Here is a 25,004-nt window from a genome sequence, read left to right as displayed (position 1 = left end):
CATCTGCAAGAAAACAATCAAGCTCAGAGAGCACCAAAGACCCCACCGATAAAAAGAAAACAACTGGGACGATTATGCAAGATTTAGCAACCCACCCGTGCTTTTCTACCCATTCTTCTGTGGCTGGCTGATGAATGACGCAGCGTGCAGGGCTCTGAAGCCCGTTGGCCAAATCTTTTGCGCTTCGGAGGAAACCTCTGGAAAATCATTTAGCTGGTTGTTGGTTCCCAATTCTCAATCTCTCGATCTGCAGCCGCAAGCAGTGACTTCTGGTTGCCAACAGCCCACTCCAAAGACGGTTCTTTTCTACAGCCAAGTAATGCTTCATTAGTGTTTACCTATGACGTAACGCCTTTCATCTTTCCCTTTTGCTTGTACCTGTTGATTGGGTTGCCATGGTGAAGCATCCCCGTCTTTTCCCATGTGGATTCTGGAGACGGGAACAGGATGCTCAGCACTTTTTGCACCAACCTTGAAATCGTGGGAACATTAATCCTATCGTGGCTGTCCCTCGGGGTATGGCATGATCAAGAAAGGTTTGGATCACGCTATTGTGACCGCCATTTTGTTTTGTTTTTTTATCACACCCGATAGACACTCTGGGTGTGGCAAAGGAAGGAAACAGGAGCTCCTGTTGACAGCTGGAGTTGAGAACATCAGGACAAAAGCAGGAATGGTTTATCTTCCAGAGTTTTTTTTTTTATAATTGTATTCGTTTATAACATAAAATATGAAAATACAAAAGCAAATAGTAAGGAACAACGATAGGGAAAGGGGAAAAAGAGAAGTGTGGAAAGGGGTGGGAGAAACAAAACGCACTGGCTTCCGACTCCCTCTGTTGCAGTAAAATAAGGCATTAAGACTGAATCTCAACTTTTTACATTTTTATAGCAGTATGCACTAGCCATTTCTGTATCAACAAATCCACCTAATCAGTAAAACCCAAAATCTTATTATCCTTTTTTTTCCAACTCAAGCACCAAGTCCAGAAGCAGTTTCCAAGTAGAAACAAAAGTACTTATATTATTTTCTTTTATCAAAACAGTCAGTTTAGCCATCTCTGCTAATTCCATCAGCTTTTGTAACCATCCGTCCACGGTGGGAATCGAAACATCCTTCCATTTTTGTGCATTGAGCAGTCTGGCTGCCATCACCGTCTACAAAATCGGAGTATCTTTCAGAGTTATTCCTCAACCTTGGCAAGATTAAGAGGTATGGACTTCAGCTCCCAGCTCTGCTGGCTGGGGAATTCTGGGAGTTGAAGTCCACACTTCTCAACCTTGTCAAGGCTGAGAGTCACTGATCTATCATAATGACTTGAGTGGGCACCATTAACCAGCCTTCTAACCCTGCAAACTAACAAATGGAGAATAGCCGGCTTTCAAGACCAAAAGGCACCAGCGGTTTTTAAAGGCATCAGCGTTTTTTTAGTGGATAGGGCAGAATGACCCTGGTTAGTTAAGCTGCCCTTTACTCCAGGGTTCTTCACAGCCCAGTTAAATCATTGTCATCATTACAGGAAACCGGTGAACTTCAGTCCAAGTCATTGGCAATCTGATGCCTCTGTCCCCAAATTACCCAGGTTGCACAGCTCAAAACTTCATTTCTGGGGACTGTGCAGGTGGAGCTGCAGCTGGTGGCCAGAGAAGACTTCTAAGGACTGGGTTTGCATGGTGGGATCTGCTGACCAGCTTTTGGAAACTTTTCAGGCTGGGCTTGCTCCGTCATGCTCCTCTTACGCTAAACCTCCCATGTCGCTGGCTCAAACAACTAAACAAATCACTCACCTATTAAAAAAGAAAATCTGCCTACCTCTGCTACCAATATTATTTTTAAACAGTTGACGGTAATGTACGCTCATGTAAAAAAATGGATGCAAATCTTACTTCTCCCTTCTTCATTATCCCGGTGGGATAATGCCAAGCGAGCAGGGAATTTTGGATATCACAATTGTAATGCGTCTGAAAAGCATCAAAGGTTTGTACCCTGGGCCTGCTCCAGACTTTCTCCCTGAATCTTAATTTTTACTGTGATGGAAGAGAGAAAGTACCACATGGATGGGAAGTAATATGAGTCTAATTAATACAATGACAAGGTTCAGTCCAACAATACAACCCCAGCCCTCGAACAATGAAGGATCAAACTGTCCAGAAATAAGCAGCAGACTAGCACTGAGTAGAGTAGCCATGAACTTATTCAGAAGCTGTGACATGTCCATATTTATAAATATCGAAATAATACAAGTCATGGTGTTCCCTTTGACACTCCATGGAAGTTAAAGAGCCATGGTGGCACAGTGGTTAGAATGCAGGCTAACTCTGCCGACTGACAGATGTTCGATCTGGTTCAAGGTTGACTTAGCCTTTCATCCTTCTGAGGTTGGTAAAATGAGGACCCAGATTGTTGGGGGCAATAGGCTGACTCTGTGAACTGCTTAGAGAGGGACTGTAAAGCACTGTGGAGCAATATATAAGTCTAAGTGCTATTGCTATATATAAGAGCCATAGTGGCACAGTGGTTAGAATGCAGTATTGCAGGCTAACTCTGCCGACTGCCAGCAGTTCAATCCTGACCAGTTCAGCCTTCCATCCTTCTGAGGTCAATAAAATGAGGACCCAGGTTGTTGGGGGAAATGTGGGGACTCTGCAAACTACTTAGAAAGGGCTGTAAAGCACTATGAAGCGGTATATCCATCTAAGTGCTATTGCTACTGCTAAAGTTGAACTTTGAAGAAGTAGGATTGGGAAAGTATCAACACTTTTGACTTCTGGTATTGGAGTAGACTCTTGAGTAAACCATGGACAGCCAAGAAAACAAGCAAATGGATCATCAAACGAATCAACCCAGATTTTTCACTTGAGGCATGAATGACCAGGCTCAAATTACGGACAGTTTGGACAAGGTGGAGACCCAGCTCCCCGGATAAGGTTCTAACCCTGGGAAAGGTGGGGAGAAAGAGGAGACAAGGATGTCCAAAAGCAAGGTGGATGGACTTGGTTACAGTGTTGATGGACGCACTGCCTGAAAATGCGAAATGTTAGAGACGGATCATCATGGAGAATATCTGTGTGGTTGTCAAGAGTAATCTTGAGTTGGTGGCTTTTAAATCACTTTTTTCTTAGGATGTTCTCTCTTAGTCTAGCCCTCCACACAGGAAAACAGGAGAAGATAATGCTATACACTTTGCCACCGAATTCTTTCAGGAATGGTAGGAGGAAGCATAAGGGACGGATATACAAAATACATGTCACTGTTCTGTTATGACAATGATGAAAGACCTTTGCAGGTTTGTAAAGCAAAAGAAAACCGACGTAAGGTTATCACCACAATCCCAGTTTCCATTAGCGGCTGCTCCCATTAACAACCAAGTGCCAAATGTGATTGTTAAATGAAGACGACCTGTAAAACAAGGCCATAGTTTTGGTATATTCCCCTCATCATCTTCTCTTTCTTAACGGATGGTATCCTTCTGTTCAAAACCAGCTAGATTGGGGGTGGGGAACCTTGGCTCTTTGATGACTCGTGGGCTTCAACTCCCAGAATTCCTGAGCCAGCCTGGAAACCTCTCCCTTTTCCCTCAGCATGGCTGGCTCAGGAATTCTGGGAGTTGAGGTCCAAAAGTCATAAAAGAGCCAAGGTTCCCCACCCCTGAGCTAGATAATGACATCAATACTTTCCACCTGGCCTGTGCACACACCACCACGTGTTCTTGTCACCAGGAGTGACTCTACTCCCTGGAGAATGACAGCACTTGATAACCCCTAGGCAATAACTCTTAAAGAAAGTGGGTCAATGTGCTTAGTTGCTTAGCACCCTCACGGAAGACTGGTGCCGTGGGAGTAACAGCTACAGTGTTTCATGAGAGCATTACATCCGCCTTCTCCACTGCTACTCGGAGGTGTATTTAAACAGCTACAGTGTTTCATGAGAGCATTACATCCGCCTTCTCCATTGCTACTCGGAGGTGTATTTAAAAGAATAACAAAATGAGTTGGAAGGGACCTTAGAATTCTTTTAGTCCAACCCCCTGCACAAGCAGGAGACCCTATACCTGACAAGTGCCTGTCCAGTCTCTTCTTGAAAACCTCCAGTGATGGAGCACCCACAACTTCTGAAGGCAAATCGTTCCACTGGTTAATTAGTCTCACTGACAGGAAATTTCTCCTTAGTTCTAGGTTGCTTCTCTCCTTGATTAGTTTCCATCCATTGTTTCTTGTCTTGGTGCTGGTGCTTTGGAAAATAGGTTGACCCCTTATTTCTTTGATGCTCCTTCTTGCCCTCTCCTGCCATCATGCATTCTAACGATCTAGCTCATTTTCTCAAGCTTAATAATTTAAAGATGTGTGGACTCCAATTCCCAGAATTCCCCAGCCCAGCCATTCCCCAGAATTCTGGGAATTGAAGTCCACCATTTCTTAAAAATGCCGACATTGAGAAACACTGAGCTAGCTGATGTTGAGACTCTAGAAAGAGTGCTGAGAAGAGCAACAAAGATGATTAGGGGATTGGAGGCTAAAGCATATGAAGAACAGATGCTGGAATTGGGTATGTCCAGTTTAATGAAGAGAAGGACTAAGAGAAGGACATGATATCAATGTTTCAGTATCTCAGGGGCTGCCCCAAAGAAGAGGGAGTCAAGCTATCCTCCAAAGCAAGACAAGAAGCAATGGATGAAAAGTAATCAAGGAGAGAAGCAATGTAGAACTAAGGAGAAATTTCGTGACAGAACAATGAATCAGTGGAAGAATTTCCCTTCAGAAGTTGTGAGTGCTTCATCACTTCAAGAAGAGATTGGACAGCCATTTGCCTGGAATAGTATAGGATTTCCTGCCTAAGCAAGGGGTTGGACTAGAAGACCTCCAAGGTCCCTTCCAACTCTGTTATTCGGTTCTGTTCTGTTTGTCTTAATCATCAGTTTCTCCAAATGCTCAGTTCCAGAGAGAGGTCAACGTGTAAGACAGATATTGGCTTTGAACTGAATGCTGTGTGTCTGGTGTAAACAGTTGCACTAACAACTCTTGACTCCTACAATTGGACAGTCACTATTTGCCAAATGAATTACAACTAACGCTTGCTTACAATACCCACTCTTAATCCTTGGGAGGGTCAAAGTCAGAATCATTTGGATGCTTGCATCCAGCTGGGGCTCGGACTTGATGGCCTCAAGGGCCCCTTCCCACTTTAGACTCCTCTTGGCTTGTGGGAGGGAGCAGTATTCATCTTACTTCATTAAGAAATTGCCATTAATATTTTGCATTTCTTTGACGGGTCCATTCCAGTCTTTTCCACGCTTTTCACCTTCCTGAAGCAAGACCCGTTCGCCAGACCTGATTAATAGCTGCAAACATGGACAGTTCTGCCTTTGAAAGTTGCTTGAAATTAAGGTACTTAAATTAATAGCAAATAAAAAAAGAACATGAGATTCCAAGTGAGCCCCATTTTGTATTTTAACTCACACGTAGCTCCAGGAGAGGAGAATGCTTGCCAAGACTGATTTCAAATACCTAAAGGAGATGGTATTCTGAGCATGTGCAATTTCACATTTTAAACCTGCTTAAATCTAAGCTGGGAGGGGAGGGGAGGACTGCGAACGTTGGCCAGATCTGAAGTCAAGCCCCCATTGCATTTTTGTATTTAGAAAAACGATGGTCAAATCTACTTTTAAAACAAAGGAACTGCTCTTGGGAGCATCCAGAGCTTTGCACATTAACCTTTCTGAAATAAGAGCAGCCTCAAGTCTGCAAGAAAACATGGTAATTGTGTAGAAAAGGGTAACAGGCCTTTAAAGCAAAGGTTCTCAGATGTTTAGGTCTCAGGACCCCTTTACATCCTTAAACATAATTGAGAATCCCAGATCTGTCTGTCTGTCTGTCTGTCTGTCTGTCTGTCTGTCTGTCTGTCTGTCTGTCTGTCTGTCTGTCTATCTATCTATCTATCTATCTATCTATCTATCTATCTATCTATCTATCTATCTATCTATCGATCTATCTATCATCCATCTAGCTATCTAGCCATCAGATCTACAGTGAATATTTATAAACATTTACTGTGTTAGAAATAAAACAACTGAGAAATGATAAAATATCTATTTAGTTGGTTTTGCAGACCCCATGAAAGGCTTTTGGGGACCCCCAAGGTCCCCAGGCCATTCTTTGAGGAGCGTTGTTTTAAAGTATGAATCATAAGATGAGAAGCAGCCATTTACAAGAAAGTAACCGTGGCAGCAGCTGCTAGACATGTCATTGCAGGAATTGTGCCACTTGCTTTATTATTATATACACAAAAATGCAAAATCACAGCTGGCAGTTGTTTAGCTGCGTTGGTCTTCAGACACATTGTAAATGACATAGTCTATGTGTGGATCCAAGCCATGTAGCTTTTGCAATTGACAGATGGAAATTTAGACACCAATCTTTCGATTTTGATTTTCTGTTCTTGATACTTTGTGGTCTTAGAATATACGTAGAATAATAGGCTTGGGAGGGACCGCAGAGATCTTCTAGTCCAACCACCTGCTCAAGCAGGAGACACTATACCAGGGGTGTCCAATCTTGGGAACTGTAAGACTTGTGGACTTCAACTCCCAGAATTCCTCAGCCAGCTGTGCGGAACCCTGGGAGTTGATGTCCACAAGTCTTAAAGTCCCCAAGGTTGGACACCCTTATCCTATACCATGGGTTGGCAACCCACGGCTCCGGAGCCGCATGCGGCTCTTTGAGCTGTCTCCTGCGGCTCCCAGCCGCCCAGTGCGCGTGCACCTCTTCGAACGGGCAGTGGTGCGCACGCACCTCTCCAAATGGAGAGTGGCACCGCCCGTTCGGAGAGGTGCGCGCGCACCTCTCCGAATGGGCGGAGGTGCGCGTGCACCTCCCCAAACCTTTGGAGAGGTGCGTGCGCACCTCCGCGCGAACGGGCAGCGGCGCCGCTCTTTGGGAAAGCTGTCGCGGCACGTTTGCAGGCTGCCGAAGGCGGTAGCTCTGCAAACGGGCCGTCGCCGTCGTGCAACTGGGAACCGGTTCCATCACACATAAAAAAATGGCAACCGCGCGTGTCCGTGCATGCGCAAGAAAAACCTGTTTTGCGCATGCACGTGCATGGACGCACGCACGCGGCTCCCCCTTTTTTATGTGTGATGGAACCGGTTCCCAGTGGCTCTTTTCCTTTTTCAGGTTGCCGACCCCTGTCCTATACCATTCCAGGCAAATGGCTGTCCAGTCTCTGCTTAAAAACCTCCAGTGATACAGCACCCACAACGTCTGCAGGCAAGTCATTCCACAGACTGATTGTTTTCACTGCCAGGAAATTTTTATTTAGTTCTAAGTTGGATCCTCTCCAATTCTTTGTCTTCTATTCTTCTGTTCCCTATATTGCCACATCAATTATCCACACGTTCTTCTTTTCAACCACAGCTATATCTGATCTGAGAGCCAAAATTTCATCTGTCTGCATTTGGAAATCCCACAGTATTTTAACCCACACCATTAGTAGAGAGTGTTTTGTATTAGATGTATTGTATTATTTGTATTAGATCTATTTTGCAATGGTTTAATATATACAGTATATATGTATATGTATACTATATATATATATATATATATATATATATATATATATATATATATATATATATATATATATATATATATATATATATATATATATATATATATATATGGTAAAGGTAAAGGTTCCCCTGCACATGCATGCTAGTCGTTTCCAACTCTAGGGGCCGGTGCTCATCTCCGTTTCAAAGTCGAAGAGCCAGCGCTTGTCCGAGGACATCTCCATGGTCATGTGGCCGGCATGACTAGACGCCAAAGGCGCACGGAACGCTGTTACCTTCCCACCGTGGTGGTCTCTATTTTTTTACATGCATTTTTTACGTGCTTTCAAACTGCTAGGTTGGCAGAAGCTGGGACGAGTAACAGGCGCTCACTCTGCTACGCGGCACTCGGGATTTGACCCGCCAAACTGCCGACCACACACACACACACACACATATTATAATAAAGGTTGATTTGATTTCACCTGCTCATTTTTGACTATTTGCTCAACTCTACATTCCTGTTCTGTTCCAGCCTACGACCATCCCAGTTTGCTTCAAGGACAACCCCTTTTTTCTTTTTAAATCAATAGGCTGGAAAAAAACCCAACCCAAATTTATTTACAGTTCCAAATAATAAAGTCCTTCAAACAAAAAAAACCAGCAGAATATTTTCCTAAACAAAAATAAATTATTCAAACCTCAAACAAGAGTCAAACAGGAAGATTAGCAGGAACAGACCAGGATTTTCTTTGGATTTCTACGAATGGTTCCCTTCAGCAACCAGCACCGCCCACACCTTCCCCTTTTATTAACAGCCCCAAGGCGTGGCTTCTCAATGCCTTCTACTCCTTTTGCTGAGTTACTTCATAGACTTCCTCTGGTCTGGTCTGCTCAACTGCCTTCTGCTTCTAGCATTTCTAAACAGATTCAGCTGTGACTCCTCTGAGTCTGAACCCTCCTCCTCACACAGCTGAGCCTCATAACAAACACGACTGGATGGGCCAGGCTCTTCCTCCTACTGAAAGTCTTGCAATGCATCAGAGCCTCCCTCCGACACTGAAGGCTCTCCAAACCCCTCCTCCTCCTCCTCTAATCCCTCGGACTCAGCTGCTGGGAGCACAGGCTGACACGGAATCACAACAGTTCCCGCCAATTTTTCATTATTGACACATGATATGTTATCTATTCAGTTATGTCTGACTCTTGGCAATTCTGTGGGCCAGGATTCTCCAGGTCTTCTGATCTTGCATTACTTCTTTGAGTTGTTCTATGCTCTGGCATCAGCTTTCAATCGGAATAGAGTTGGAAGGGACCTTGGAGGTTTTCTAGTCCAACCCCCTGCCCTATGCCATTCCAGACCAATGGTTGCTGTCCCATCACTTTTTAAAAGCCTCCAGTGATGGAGCACCCACAACTTCTGGAGGCCAGCTGTTCCACCCGTTAATTGTTCTCACTGTCAGGAAATTTCTCCTTAGTTCTAGACTGCGTCTCTGCTTGGTAAGTTTCCATCCGTTGCTTCGTCTTGCCTGGCATCCAACACCATGTTCTTTGGTGGCCTGATTTCTTTTACTGCTAACTCTTCCCAACACAACTGCTTTCTCCAGCGAATTCCCCTGCATAACATGGCCAAAGTAAGCGAGACACAGTTTTGTGATTATTCCTTCCACTGACATATCTGGTGTTAGGCGTTCCAGTACTTACTTGTTAGTCACCTTTGCTGTCTGAGGCATATGCAGGAGCTTTGATAATTTTTAGAGTATTCCAGTGAATCGTGTTGGCCACTGTGTTGTCATTGTTTATAATCAGTTTGTGTGATCTTGTTGGACAAACGGTGTATGCAAACTATTGTTTCTTCTGCTTCTTTGCACAATCTGCACTTTAAATCTTTTAACTGTTTTTGGTCTTGATTGCATCTGTTTGAATAGCTTCCTCTTTGTTGTTATATGCTTCATCTTAGCATTTGATATTTCTGACTAATGATTAGTAAACACCCCTCTTACTTATTGTTTGCTCCCCATTATCTGATGTTCACTGACATCACTGGGAACAAGGTTCCTGCTTTTGCATTAGAAACTACTCAATGTGGTTCGTAAACCATACTTATTGTGCCCATTAGATTCTGATTAAGCAAACAATGGCTTAGGGCAAAGTTGAATCAGGTCTATGTTTACAGAGGTTATCCTTTCTCCCTTTTATTTCAATATTAAAAAAAAATCAAGGTCATGTGCTGACAAAGAGTAAAAGAAAGAAGAAAGAAAAAATAAGGAAAAAAAGAAAGAAGAACGGAATGAAGAAAAAGAAGAAGAAAAGAATTAACAAAAACCATGCAAGTTCTTTTTTTCATTCTTGCAACTGTTCTCATGTTGCCTCCCAAACTACGGAGCTCGATCCAAAGACTAGAAAGTTTGAAGATCTCTTCTTGGGGACTCAGCAATGGAGGGATGGATGAAACAAAGAAGAAGAAGAAGAAGAAGAAGAAGAAGAAGAAGAAGAAGAAGAAGAAGAAGAAGAAGAAGAAGAAGAAGAGGAAGAAGAGGAAGAAGAGGAAGAAGAAGAAGAAGAAGAAGAAGAAGAAGAAGAAGAAGAAGAAGAAGAAGAGGAGGAAGAAGAAGAAGAAGAAGAAGAAGAAGAAGAAGAAGAAGAAGAAGAAGAGGAGGAGGAGGAGGAGGAGGAGGAGGAAGAGGAGGAGGAAGAGGAGGAGGAGAAGGAGGAAGAGGAGGAGGAGGAGGAGGAGAAAAAAATTGTTGGAGAGAAACAGCCCAGACTATCACTCCCAAGGAGAAGGAGACAAGAGTAATTTCACTGGCTGCCAGCAATGTGCACAATAACAACAGCCTTCCAGGAGTTCCATAAATAGAGAGGCATGCACCTGTTTAAAACAATAGATGTGTGTGCTCATGGTGCCCGGGGAGAGGTCAAAAAAGTCAAAATGGTCAAAAACAAGTCAGCTTTCGTCAAATGGTTATCCAGCATTTCAAATCCAGGGGTGATTCTTGGACAGAACAGGCAGAGTTAGGGTGACTGTAGGGTGACTGTAACTTCTCCACTGTACCCTTAAGGTTTTTTACCTCTTCAATTTCTATTTCATAATATTTTCATAAAATCTTCCCCTGAACAGAAACACCAGATCTGGTCAAGTTTTATTTAATAATCCAAAAAATTGTCTGGGGGGATTCCTAGTCATCCAGGTCATAGTTATCTCAAAGGTACTTTTTCAAAAGGCAACTGAACTGGTTTTTTTCCAGCAGGAGGAGGAGGAGGAGGAGGAGGAGGAGGAGGAGGAGGAGGAGGAGGAGACATTTTGCTTCTCATCCAGGAAGCTTCATTGGTTCAGCCAGGAACCCACCAACCTGCCAGAACCGATGAAACGTCTTGGATGAGAAGCAAAATGTCTTCTTCGTCAAAGAAAAACAGTCCCGTTGCCTTTGGAAAAAGCACCTTTGAGATTTCCATGAAAAGTTTCAACGCAGTCTCCTTATGATGGGCTTTTGCAAAACTGCATTTCAGCAGGTTCTGTACTTTAGAAAAAGGAACGCTTCCTACTGTAGCTGGGCCCGAAGCACCAAAATTATGTACTTTGCAATAAAGTAGAACAAAATCTGCAAACATCCAAGCCAAACATGTTCGAGGTTTTGGCACTCGTCTCTCACGGATTGGCGCAAGGAGTCAGGCGCCGTTGATGAATCAGGAGAACAGTTTTCCAGGGAGCTGGCAGTGGAAGAAAAGGAAAGGAAAGACCCAAAAGGAGAATGTGGAAAAATCCTGAAAGGCGCTCTTGAAGGGCGAAAGAGGGAACAGCAGCGTCCCCCACATCCTGTCACTGAGATGCAGGCAGAAGAAAAAGAGTGAAGAATATGAGCCAGCTGTGTGCTGCAGCTGCCAAAAAAGCCAACACAGTGCTAGGCTGCATTAACAGAGGGACAGAATCAAGATCACGTGAAGTACTAATACCACTTTACAATGCTTTGGTAAGGCCACACCTGAAATACTGCATCCAGTTTTGGTCACCACAATATAAAATAGATGTCGAGACTCTAGAAAGGGTACAGAGAAACAGCAACAAAGATGATTATGGGGCTGGAGGCTAAAACATATAGGGAACGGTTGCTGGATTGGGTATGTGTAGTTTAATGAAGAGAAGCGTGAGGGGTGACGTGATAGCCAGTCTTCAAGTAACTCAGGGGCTGCCCCAAAGAAGAGGGAGCCAAGCTATTCTCCAAAGCACCTGAAAGCAGGACAAGAAGCAACGGATGGAAACTAGTCAAGGAGAGAAGCAACCTAGAACTAAGGAGAAACTTCCTGACAGTTAGAACAATTAACCAGTGGAACAACCTGCCACCAGAAGTGGTGAATGCTCCAACACTGGAAGTTTTTAAAAAGGGACTGGCCAGCCACTTGTCTGAATGGTACAGGGTTTCCTGTCTGAGCAGGGGGTTGGACTAGATGACCCTCCAAGGTCCCTTCCAACTTTTTATTATTATTATTATTATTATTATTATTATTATTATTATTATTATTATATTATCATTTTCTCAGAATGATAAATCAAACACACACATTTGTGTTAATACAGGCAGTCCTCGACATACAACAGTTCATTTTTGTGACCGTTCAAAGTTAGAATGGAAAAAGTGACTTTTAGAATGGAATATAGAATCAAATCAAATAAGAGTAGAATAGGAATCTGGAAGGGACCTTGGAGATCTTCTAGTCCAGCCCCCTGCTCAAGCAGGAAACCTATACCATTTCAGACTTATGACCGTTTTTCACATTTAATTTAATTTAATTTAATTTATTGAGATTTTTATACCCGCCCTTCTCCAAAGGGACTCAGGGCGGTTCACAGGGCATAAATATAAACACCAATACAAACATTAAAAAATAATTAAATTAATGCCCAAGTTAAAACCAGAATACTAAAACAAACCAATAAAAAACCCAAGTACCCCCATCAGGCCAGACCCGCTAGTTCAAATAAATGGGTCTTCAACCCGCGACGGAAGGATCGGAGGTCTGATGCCATCCGGAGCTCGACCGGCAGTTGATTCCATAACGCCGGAGCACCCACAGAGAAGGCCCTCCCCCTGGGGGCCACCAGTCGACATTCCTTGACAGGAGGCACCCTGAGGAGGCCCTCTCTGTGGGCGCGCACAGGGCGGAGGGGAGTCGACGCCGGCAGCAGGTGGTCCTCGAGGTATCGCGGACCCATGCCATGTAGGTATCGCGGACCCATGCCATTTACAACCACTGCAGCGTTCCCCAGAGTCACCTGATCAAAATTTCAACGCTTGGCAACTGACTCACGTTTATGACGGTTGCAGTGTGTCCCAGGCGCACGTGATCCACTGTGGCGACCTTCTGACAAGCAAAGTCAATGCGGAAGCCAGATTCACTTAGCAACTGTGTCACTAGCTTCACCACCACAGTGATTCACTTCACAACTGTGGCAAGGAAGGTCGTAAAATGGAGGGCAGAACTCATTTAAACAAATATCTCACTTAACAACAGAAATTTTGGGCTAAGCTGTGATCATAAGTCAAGGACCTCCTGTAGATCTCTTTTGTCCTTTGGGCCTGAAAAGGACAGTTCGTTTTTTGTTTCTCTTTTTGTTGCCCGGTATTTTGAAAGCCAGCAAAGCCTACAGAACGATCTGGCTGCCAGCAGTTGCTGAATAGGATTCGCACCTCAACACGGCATCTGCCAGGGCTGTCTGCACAAATGGGGCCACAGCATCCTCCCCTTAGTGTGACTACGGGGGTCCCACATCGAACTGTAAATCACATCATGACCGGCTGTAAGCTGAGGGCATCTACCGGGCCCAGTATCTGATTTTTTTTAATATAAAACAATGCTGTGCTTCAATGGTTAGATGCCCTATTGGCCTTTGAAGATAGATCTTTTTCACATTATGTTTAATTGGGTTCTACTAATCTGGTATAAACTGCTAATTTATATGGCTAGTCCATTTATGATATGCCATGCGCTAAATAAATATGTGCTAACGGATAACTTTCAAGCTGATCACCCAGCCTCAACCAAGACCTTTTCAGCCAGCAGCCTTGAAGTAAAACTCCCCTTTGTAAAGCCCTTTCACGCTACAATGTTCTGTCCGTGAGTCACCGGACTTTCAGACTTCTATCTATTTTACCTCTTTCCTATCTATTTCACCCAATCCACCATGGTGACACCCAACTTTGAAATCATTCAAAACCCAACAATTAGAAGTTTTAACATCAGGGCTGAAAATCTAGCAGAGAGCTATTCTTATCCTCAAAATGTCGACTTGCTCACCTATGGAGGAACACTTGGCTGGAAGGTAGCAATCCAAGGGCAGGTAGGCCTCGACTTACAGCTATAACTGTGCCTGAAATTATGGGTTGTAAGTTGTGCTGGCTGTTAAGTGAGTTATTACATGACCAGCTCGATTTTATGACATTTTTGTGGCGGTTGTTAAGCAAATTACCATTAAGCAAACACAATGTCCACAATGGATGTTTTTTTTGCTGGAAACTAGACGTAAACACTAGTTTCCTCCAAAAAATGTCCTGAAATCTCAGTCACGTGACTGCAGGATGCTGCAAACGGCTGAGTATGCAGGCCAGTTGCCAAGCAACCAAATGCGATCACGGGGAGCACCAGTTTCATCCCAATTCAATAAGGCAGCCTCCGCTAAGCCCACCTCCTTGCATTTTTTTAGGAGGGGGAAAAGCAACTCTCAGAAATCCAGCATGGTCCATGGTTGCACACCACCAGGTGACCCTGTGATTAATGGAAGTCTCGCTAAGCAATTTAATGTCATCGTTGCTGAAGAAGCATGAACTCGCTTCTGTTACCATCCTTTAGGAACAGCTGACTATTGAATCTCTTGTGGGCAGAGATTCTTCTTCTGCACCCCCTCAACCCATTTTACAAGGCCATCTGAAGCTTCTTAATGTGCAAGCAGATCACTCTCTATGAATGGGGATTGGAACAGCAGGTGGAATGTATTCCCCAATCCATCAAAAATGCAGCCTGGAACTTTTTCACACACCCTTTTGTTTTTTTAATCCATCAGAATAGAGCAGGAGACCCTATGCCATTTCAGACAAGTAGCTCTCCAGTCTCTTTTTGGAAACTTCCAGTGATGGATCACCCAGAATGTCTGAAAGCCCTTCCATTCGTTGATTGCTCTGTTAGGAAGTTTCTCCTTAGTTCCAGGTTGCTTCTCTCCTTGATGAGTTTCCATCCGTTGCTTCTTGTCTTGCCTTCTGGTGCTTTGGAAAATAGGTTGAGCCTCCTTTTCTTTCTGGCAGCCCCTCAAATATTGGAAGACTGCTATCATGTCACCCCTAGTTCCTTCTTTTCTCTAGACTAGACCTACTCAATCCCTGCGTTTTAAGAACTAGATGAGTGCAAAGAAATACAATCCTTCCATTCCACCCCGCATCCAGTCTCCCGTCAGTAACTGTCCTTCCCCCCTCCCGCCATCAGAACTGAAGAAGCTTCTTGGGTGAGAAGCAAAATGTTTTCTTCTTCCTCAATTCTGAATAAAAATTAAATACATTTTTCCCCAAAATTAAATGGACACTTGGTTAGATTGCTAAACTTTGCAAGATTTCAGGAGATTCAGTTGAATTCGTATGAGATCTGGAATGAGAACACTGAAATCCTTCAAATCTTAGAAACAAAATTGATAAAAAATCTTTCCTTATATGAATCACTGCTTGGATAACTATTTTTTTGAAACCCAGCACTTTTGATCTTTACCCTATGTTTACATGCACCCAAGACCATTTCCGCTTACTCCATATAACATTGTTATCCTCAACTAAAAATATGCTGGCAACTTCCAGCTGGGTAACCCCAAAGATATATATAGGATAAAACTGCTGATTACAAATCGTCCTTGACTTACAACCATTTGTTCAGTGACTGTTCAAAGTTACAATGGTGCTGAAAAAGGGTCTACGACAGGAGTAGGCAACCTTGGCTCTTTTATGACTCATGGACTTCAACTCCCAGAATTCCTGAGCCAGCTAGGCTAGGCTAGGCTAAGGAATTCTGGGAGTTGAAGTCCACGAGTCATAAAAGAGCCAAGGTTGCCTACCCCTGGTCTAGGACAACTTGCTGTGACCAATTTGCCTCGGCCAACTCACCGTGGGATAGGAAGGAGTAAGAATAGAATAGAGCTGGAAGGGACCTTGGAGGTCTTCTAGTCCAGCCCCCCGTTTAACCAGGAGAACCTATACCATCTCAGACAAGTGACTGTCTAGCCCCTTCTTAAAAATTTCCAGTGATGGAGCGCCCATGATTTCTGAAGGAATAGAATAGAATAGAATAGAATAGAATAGAATAGAATAGAATAGAATAGAATAGAATAGAATAGAATAGAATAGAATAGAATAGAATAGAATAGAATAGAAGAATGGATGAGAATGGAATAGAACAGAACAGAACAGAACAGAACAGAATAGAAGAATGGATGAGAATGGAATAGAACAGAACAGAACAGAACAGAATAGAATAGAAGAATGGATGAGAATGGAATAGAACAGAACAGAACAGAACAGAACAGAATAGAATAGAATAGAAGCTGGAAGAGACCTTGGAGGTCTTCTAGTCCAGCCCCATGCTCAGGCAGGAGACCCTATACCAGGAGTAGGCAACCTCGGCTCTTTTATGACTCATGGACCTCAACTCCCAGAATTCCTGAGTCAGCTTCCTGAGTCAGCATAGCTGACTCAGGAATTCTGGGAGTTGACGTCCATGAGTCATAAAAGAGCCAAGGTTGCCTACCCCTGCCCTATACCATCTCAGACAAGTGACTGTCCAGTCTCTTCTTTAAAATCTCCAGTGATGGAGCACCCACAATTTCTGGCGGCAAGCTGTTCCACTGGCTAATTGTCCTCACTGTCAGGAAATTTCTCCTTAATTCTAGGTTAAGAGTTACATTAATATTGAAGAAATGGTGGAATAGAATAATTAAAGAAAGGATGCCAAAGGAGGGCCAAAATGAAATGTGAATGACAAAAATTAACATATTTTTTAAATTATTTTAATTAAATTGAATTGTTGAATTGTCCCAGGGTGAGTGGCCATGGCGATTTGTCCACAGTGAGTTGGCCACGGAGAGTTGGCTGTGATGAGTTGGGTGCAGCGAGTTGTCCCATTCTGCTGAAAAATATGACTGAGCCTCACACTTACAACCATCAGCACATCTTCACAGATCAACATGTGTGTTGATCAACATTTGGACACTTATGAGCCTTGGTGGAGCAGTGGACTAATGCCTCCTTAAGTAACACCAGCTGCCTGCAATTAGTGCAGGTTCGCATCCCACCAGGCTCAAGGTTGACTCAGCCTTCCATCCTTCCGAGGTAGGTAAAATGAGGACCCAGATTGTTGGGGGCAATTAAGCTGACTTTGTAATAATGCCGCTTGGGTGTGTGTGTGAAAGCCCTAACAAGCAGGCATATACATAGAATGAAGGCTACTGCTAAGCTTGTAAGCCGTCCTGAGTCTTCGGAGAAGGGCGGGATATAAATGTAATAAAAATAAAATAAATAAATAAAATAAACTTGGCAACTGGCACATATTTATGACGGTCACAGCGTAACAGCGTCATGGGAACTACATTTGTGAATTTCTCTGCTGGCTTCCAACAAGCGAAATCCATAGTTGTTAAGCAACTATGGACTAACAATTGTAGTGCTTTGCTTTACAATGGTGGCAAAAACAACTAAAGAATTGAGCATGACTGGCTTAACAAATGTCTTGCTTAGTAATGAAAATTCTGTCTCAATTATAGTCCTAAGTCAAGGACTGCCTATGCTACATTTTCTTCCTCAATATTCCTTGCTTTTAAAAATTTTTGCTGGCGTTTTGGCTTAGCTGCATAGATTCTTCCGTTTCTTTTAAACTTCCAGGTACTAGAAAGGAAGTATTTAACTTTGGAGATGGGAAACAGGGCCCAGGAATTCTACCAACGGGCAGAGAAAACACGCAAAGGAAATAAACTACAGTAGAAATATCAAGCTGGTCTAACCCCTCCCAGTCCAAATGCCCCACTTGTATAAAACAAACTCTTTTGTCTTTGGTGGGAACATTTGCTTCAAGCAGGTTTAGACCGCATTATTCAGCAGGAAACTAAATCTCTCCCAGCCCTTTGCATGCCAGCTTCTCTCTTGAGCTGTTCAACGAAGGCTCTCTAGTCTAGCCGTTAAAATGTAAGCCAACAATTGGACCCTCCTGGTTTGTGACAGCAACAGGCAAGAATTCCCATATATTAAATTTGGGGGCAGGAGTGGAAAACGGGCCCCTCTAATCAGCTTGGTGCGTTAAAAGCTGATTAGGTCTGATGCTAATGATTAAAAAACAGGAGGTGCCATTCAGGAAGGTAGGAACAGAGATTTAGAAAAATGCAAAAAACCAAGTTCCTGAAAGGGGTCAATAACAGAATAATAGAGAAAGGACCTTGGAGGTCATCTAGTCCAACCCCATGCTCAGCCAGAAAGCCCTATACCAGGGGTCAGCAACCTGAAACAGTGAAAGAGCCACTCGGAACTGGTTCCCTCACAAAAGGAAAAACTGGGAGCCGCAAAAAATGTGTGTGCATGTCCGTACATGCGCGCGTGCGCAGAACAGGGGTTGACTGAAGAGTGGAGCCAAGGCGAGATATGCACCTACCCTGCATATTTGAATTGATTGGTTGAACTTTTTTAGTCCCACTGTTTTTTTTTTTGGACTGCACATGGCAGAGGACTGGGAGCCGCAGGAGACGGCTGAAAGAGCCGCATGCGGCTCCGGAGCCGCGGGTTGCAGACCTGTGCCCTATACCATTTCAGACAAATGGTTGTCCAATCTCTCCTTAAAAACTTCCAGTGTTGGAGCACCCACAACCTCTGGAGGCAAGTTGCTCCACTGATTGTTCTCACTGTCAGGAAGTTTCTCCTTAATTCCAGGTGGCTTCTCTCCTTGATCAGTTTCCATCCATTGCTTCTTGTCCTGCCTCCTGTGGCAGCCCCTTAGATTTTCTCCAATTCTGGAGAAAAGCCTACAAAAATTTTACGAGGGGATCCAATATAAATTGACTTTACCCGCAAGTTAAAAGATGTTGCTGTTTTTCCCCACAAATGCAGTCCCAAGTTGTATTTATTCGGCAGTAACCCTTATTTTTGAAAGCTGACCTGTGCAAACCTCATCACCTTGCTCTAAAAATATTCCTGAATTTAAAAATTGCTTAGTGGGGGTAGCCAGTCTGTTCTAATGAGGAACCTTGGAAATCTAACTTCATAAGTTTTGTGTTTTGGTTTTTTTAACCTTTAATGCTACATACGGAATATACGGAAAAACAGACTGTCTGCTATAAAACTCTTTCATCTGGAACTTTCCTTTCTGAACTCCAAGGATCACACAAACGTTATTTGCAGGAGAAATGTGCAAAGTTTGCTAAGTGAATTCAAGTGCCTCGATGCAAAGAAGTGACCTTGGAGGATTAAAAAAAAAAGGAGATGGTGTCCATGATTGTGACTTATGAGCACCATCTTGCCTTCTTTGACCTCTCTGCAGATGTACCTGCTCTTTTTTTTAAGGCAGCCAAAGTTTTGCCTTGATCCTCGTCCAGATTTACTTGCTTTAGGGCAAGGGCGACCCATAGGAAAAAGTCCTCCAAGCATAGAGAATGTGCAGAATACAACTAGTCTTCAAGCTCCATTTTTTTTATATTCATTGACTTTTTTGACCTTACGTGGCAGACAATCCCATGCTGAATTTCTTTGGGACAGTTTGAACAACCCCGACACAATCAAAGAAGATGCAGCCAGGATTCTTGTAAAGAAATCAACATTTTGCACAAATTAATGAGACAGAGAGGAGGATGAGAGAGAGAGAGGGAGGGAGAGAGAGGGGGGAGAGAGAGGGAGGGGGAGGGAGAGATTTCATGGACACATCCATGCAGCTTTCTACACGATAGGAGGAAATGGTTTGCTATTCCCTTCTTCCAAGACTTTTTTTTCTTACATTCCAGCCTTGCTTTCTGCAGACTTGGGATCACCTGTGGGTCTCCGGCCCAGCTATTATCCAGACCTAACCCTAAATAACTTGCTGAGATTGCCTGCAACCTAACCCAACCTAACCAGTTGGGCCGAAGAGAAGACTCATTGGCAAGTCAAAGTCAACTCCCTGAGCAGTCTGGAGAGCAAATTAACAGCTTTTTTTCATGTCTGGGAAGCAAACTCAAGAGCAAAGGCAGCAGAGACCTCTGCCAACTGGGCTGCAGCCAATGGATGTGCCAGCCACAAGGATTCTGCTCAAGGTCGGAGCATCGACATGCCTGCAGCTCCTGGCCCAGTGCAGCTATAGCAGAGGTCCCCAACCTTTGGGGCACCAGGAACCGGTTCCGTGGAGAGAGGGTTTTCTGCGGACCAGAGGGGGCCTGGCTTTGTGTGCTGCCTGCATCCCACAGATGGGGCTTTGCTTGTTTGTGTGGACCGGTTACTGGCAATGCTGCGGCCCGGTACTGGTCCACGGACGGGGGGTTGGGGACCCCTGATTTTCCCGCACCAAGAAGGATCTGGATATGTTCAACTGTGTGCCAGATGAGACTCTATCTGTGATGGTGTACAGGCAGTCCTCAACTTAAGACCACAGTTGAGCCCAAAATTTCTATTGTTAAGTGAGACTTTTGATAGGTGAGTTTTGCCCCATTTTACGACTTTTCTTGCCACAGTTGTTAAGTGAGTCACTGCAGTTGATAGATTAGTAATAAGTTAGTGAATCTGGCTTCCCCATTGACTTTGCTTGTCAGAAGGGAGAAGCTGATCCTGGGACACGGCAACCGTCATAAATATGAGACAGTTGCCAAGCATCTGAATTTTGACCACGTGACCATGGGGATGCTGCAAAGGTTGTAACTGTGAAAAACGGTCATAAGTCGCATTTTTCAGTGCTGTTGTAACGGTCACTGTTAAGTCAAGGACTACCTGTATTGTGTGAATCCAGTTACCACATTGAACAGTTGCCCACTGCCTTCTTCCCCACAACAGAAAGCAAGAGTACCATTGCCCTGGATTTTGGGGTATGGTCTACAAATTCATCTAGGAAAAAAAATGCAAAGAGGAGTAACTAACATGATTAAAGGCCTGGAGACTAAAACATACGAAGAACGGTTGCAGGAAATGGGAATGGCCAGTCCAGAGAAAAGAAGGACTAGGGGGACGTGATAGCAGTATTCTAGTATTTAAGGGGATGCCACAAAGAAGAGGAGGGGGTCAACCTATTCTCCAAAGCACCGGAAGACAAGAGGGCAGGACAAGAAACAATGAATGGAAACTAATCAAGGAGCGAAGCAACCTGGAACTAAGGAGAAATTTCCTAGCAATTAACCAAGGGAACAACTTGCCTCCAGAAGTTGTGGGTGCTCCATCACTGGATGCTTTTAAGAAGAGATTGGACAGCCAGAAGAAGAAGAAGAAGAAGAAGAAGAAGAAGAAGAAGAAGAAGAAGAAGAAGAAGAAGAAGAAGAAGAAGAAGAAGAAGAAGAAGAAGAAGAAGAAGAAGAAGAAGAAGAAGAAGAAGAAGAAGAAGAGGAGGAGGAGGAGGAGGAGGAGGAGGAGGAGGAGGAGGAGGAGGAGGAGGAGGAGGAGGAGGAGGAGGAGGAGGAGGAGGAGGAGGAGGAGGAGGAGGAGGAGGAGGAGGAGATTGGACAGCCATCTGTCCAGAATTGTATAGGGTCTTCTGCTTGAGCACAGGGTTGGACTAGAAGACCTCCAAGGTCCCTTCCGGCTCTATTCTGATTGACTGATCTCTGTCCCTATCTATCCCATATCTAGGAGGCTTCCAGGGATTTCCTGTCAGCCAGGCAGTCGTCCAGGTGCGTCCTACGTGCATTGTGTGCAGATCAGTGTTCCTCCGGGCCACCTGCCCTTGACACATCAAAGCCCCTGTCTAGCCTGATTTGTAAACAAAGGGGGTGATGAGCAAAAGGGCCTCTTCCATCTCCTGGACAGGAAGGAGGTGAGGTGGGTCAGAGTAAACAGAAAGGGGGGGGATCAACAGGAGCAGGGCTGGAAATGTAACCCAACAGGATGAGGATCTTGCCCGGCATGTCACTCGCTCCACGCCTGCAAAAACCCAAACAGGTCGGCTAAACGGAAGCAGGGGAAAAAAATTAAACTGCTACTTCACATCAAAGAGGAAAAGAAGCCAAACAACAAGACACACACACACCCCAGCCACTACCCCAAGGATGAAAAAAAAAAATTCAAGATGCAAGAAAGCATCTGGGATACAATTAGTCCTTGATTTACAACCACAACGGAGCCCAAAGGTTGTCCCCAACGTACAACAGCTTGTCTAGTGACTGTTCAAAGTTACGAAGTCAGTGAAAAAAGTGACATGACCGTTTCTCATACTTAGGACCGTTGCAGCGTCCCCAGGGTCACGTGATCAAAATTGAGACGTTCGGCAGCTGACTCATATTGATGACGGTCGCGGTGGAGATCTTCTAGTCCAACTTTTATACTGGGGTCTCCAGCCTTGGGAACTTTAAGACTTGTGGACTTCAACTCCCAGAATTCTCCAGCCAGCACTTGAAGTCCACAAGTCTTAAAGTTCCCAAGGTTGGAGACCCCTGCTCTATACCATTTCAGACACGTGGTTGTCCCGTCTCTTCTTCAAAACCTCCAGTGATGGAGCACCCACAACTTCTGAAGGCCAGCCGTTCCACTGGTTCATTGTCCTCACTGTTAGGAAGTTTCTGCTTAATTTCAGGTTACTTTTCTTTGGTCAGTTTCCAACCATTGTTTCTTGTCCTGCCCTTTGGTGCTTTGGAGAAAGGTGCACGATCCCGTTAACCCACCAATTTAGCTTTATGCAAGACCAATTTCTCAACCTTAACAACTTTAAGATGTCTGAACTTCAACTCCCAGAATGCCCCAGCTAGCAGAATTCTGGCTGGAGCATCCTGGGAGTTGAAGTCCAGATATCTGAAGGCTCCCAAAGCTGAGAAACATCATGCTGCTGGCTGAGTAGTCTGTGCTATTCCACAGTTCTGATAAGCCACAGTTAAAATTTACCAGCCAGTCTTCGTTCTGTGGAAGGTCTAAAATGGGACATTGGTGTGTCTTTTGTGTGTGCGTGTGTGCGCGCGCGTGTGAGAAGCATCTGTGAGTCAGTGTTGACTCCTGGCAACTGCCTGCAATTTTCTTGGCAAGTTTTCAGAAGTGGTTTGCCCTTGCCTCCTTCCTAGGGCTGAGAGAGAGTGACTGGCCCAAAGCCACCCAGCTGGCTTCGTGCAAAAATGCAGGAGTAGAACTCGGGTTATCCAGCTTCTTGCATTAATCGCTTACTCCAAACTGGCTCTATAAAATAGATGTTGTGGGTGCCCCATCCCTGGAAGTTTTCAAGAAGAGACTGGACCACCCATTTGTCTGAAATGGTACAGACTCTCCAGCTCGAGCAGGGGATTGGACTAGATGACCTCCAGAGACCCTTCCAACTCTGTGATTCCATGTTCTATGTGTGCTTGTACTGAACTATCGCAGACCTGGCAAGGAAAGCCCTGGGCTGAAACTCACAGCCAGTCTGAAGTATCAACCCTGGTCTTGGCATGTCCAGTTCTTTGGGAAGACCCCAGCAGATGAAGCTGATCATCAGCCAGAAGGAAAGGTGACAATGAACCCTGCTTCAGACGCAACAGGTGGCAAAGCAGAACAGACTCTGCAGACCCTGCAGCTGTTCTTGGATGTGACCAGCTCAAGAGGATAAACGCTATTTTAATATCAGTACAGCTAAGGACTTAAGCCAGGGGTAGGCAACCTTGGCTCTTTTATGAGTCGTGGACTTCAACTCCCAGAATTCCTGAGCCAGCCACGCTGAGGGGAAAGGGAGAGATTTCCAAGCTGAGCCATGCTGGCTCAGGAATTCTGGGAGTTGAAGTCCACGAGTCATAAAGCAGCCTAGGCCTAGGCCAGGGGTAGGCAACCTTGGCTCTTTTATGACTCGTGGACTTCAACTCCCAGAATTCCTGAGCCAGCATGGCTCAGCATGGAAACCTCTCCCTTTCCCCTCAGCGTGGCTGGCTCAGGAATTCTGGGAGTTGAAGTCCACGAGTCATCAAAGGGACAAGGTGGCCTACCCCTGACTTAAGGAGATGAGACAATCACAGCGAAGGAAAGATCTGCCTCAGCACGGTGGAGCCGTTTTTGGAGCAAGTGGGACAGTCCTAATACAGCCAGTCCTCGGCATACAACAGCTCATTTAATGGCAGTCTGAAGTTACCATGGCACTGAAAATAGGGACTTATGACCCTTTTCACTCTTACGACTGTTGCATTTTCTCGATAGTGACTTAATGATAATTCAGACACTCGGTTAACTGGCTCACATTTATGACGGTCACGGTGTCCCCGGGGTCACGTGATCCCCTTTAGCGACCTTCCGACAAGCGAAGCCCATGGAGAAGCCGGATTCACTTAACAACCCCGTTACTAAATTAACAACTGCAGTGATTCACTAAACCGCTGTCGCAAGAAAGGTCGTAAAATGGGCCCAAACTCACTTGCTTAGCAACAGAAACATTGGGCTGGATTGTAGTCATAGACTGAGGAGTATCTGTACCCAGTTCTTTGTGTCTGCCTTGCCTGTTCAAGCCTTCATCTCCAACAAGGAAACCGATCTTCCGGACGCCTGGCTAAAGTTCACCTCTTTCTCCGCTGCAGCTGAAGATCAGATGTTGTTTTCTTAAAGCCGAGGCAGGCAGGGTGCACAGACTTTCTGGACCCAGTTTCAAAACGCTCTACTGACAACATAACCAGCTCTTGTTTGCTTAGACCGCCCTCATTTCCACTTCAGTTGTGCTCCCTACGGTTGGCCAACCAAATCCTGGGCTACAAGCCTTCTTCCATCTTCCAGCCAAAAAATCTTGTATAGTCCTTGGTTGTGTAAACAGAGGCGTAGAAGCAAAATGACGTGAAGCATTAGTACTACTTTATAAAGCCTTAGTAGGGCCACACCTGGAATGTTGCATTCAGTTTTGGTCACCGCGTTACAAAAAAGATGTTGAGACTTTGGAAAAAGTGCAGAGAAGAGCAACAAAGATGATTTAAAGGCCTGGAGACTAAAACATATGAAGAACGATTGCAGGAATTGGGTATGGCCAGTCTAGAGAAATGAAGGACTAGCGGGGACATGATAGCAGTCTTCCAATATTTGAGGGGCTGCCACAAAGAAGGGGAGGTCAACCTATCTTCCAAAGCACCAGGAGGCAAGACAAAAAACAATGGATGGAAACTAATCAAGGAGAGAAGCAAATTAGAATTAAGGAGAAACTTCCTAACAGGGAGGACAATCAACCGGTGGAACAGCTTTGCCTTCAGAGGTTGTAGGTGTTTCATCACTGGAGCTTTTTAAGAGGAGACTGGACAGTCACTTGTCTGAAATGGTCTAGGGTCTCATACTTGAGCAGGGGGTTGGACTAGAAG

The 25,004-nt window shown here is 44.5% G+C and overlaps 1 protein-coding gene across 1 annotated transcript in view; it reads right to left on the bottom strand.

Annotated features, from left to right (window-relative positions):
- Positions 1-25,004, bottom strand: part of SLC16A2 (solute carrier family 16 member 2) — an 85,716-nt gene that overhangs the window by 34,270 nt on the left and 26,442 nt on the right. The gene's annotated exons all lie outside the window — the stretch shown is intronic.

The sequence above is a fragment of the Vipera ursinii genome (assembly GCF_947247035.1).
Source record: "Vipera ursinii genome assembly, chromosome: 12".
NCBI lineage: Eukaryota > Metazoa > Chordata > Lepidosauria > Squamata > Viperidae > Vipera > Vipera ursinii.
Note: the sequence above shows the minus strand (reverse complement) of the source record. Positions and strands in the feature narration are given on the sequence as shown.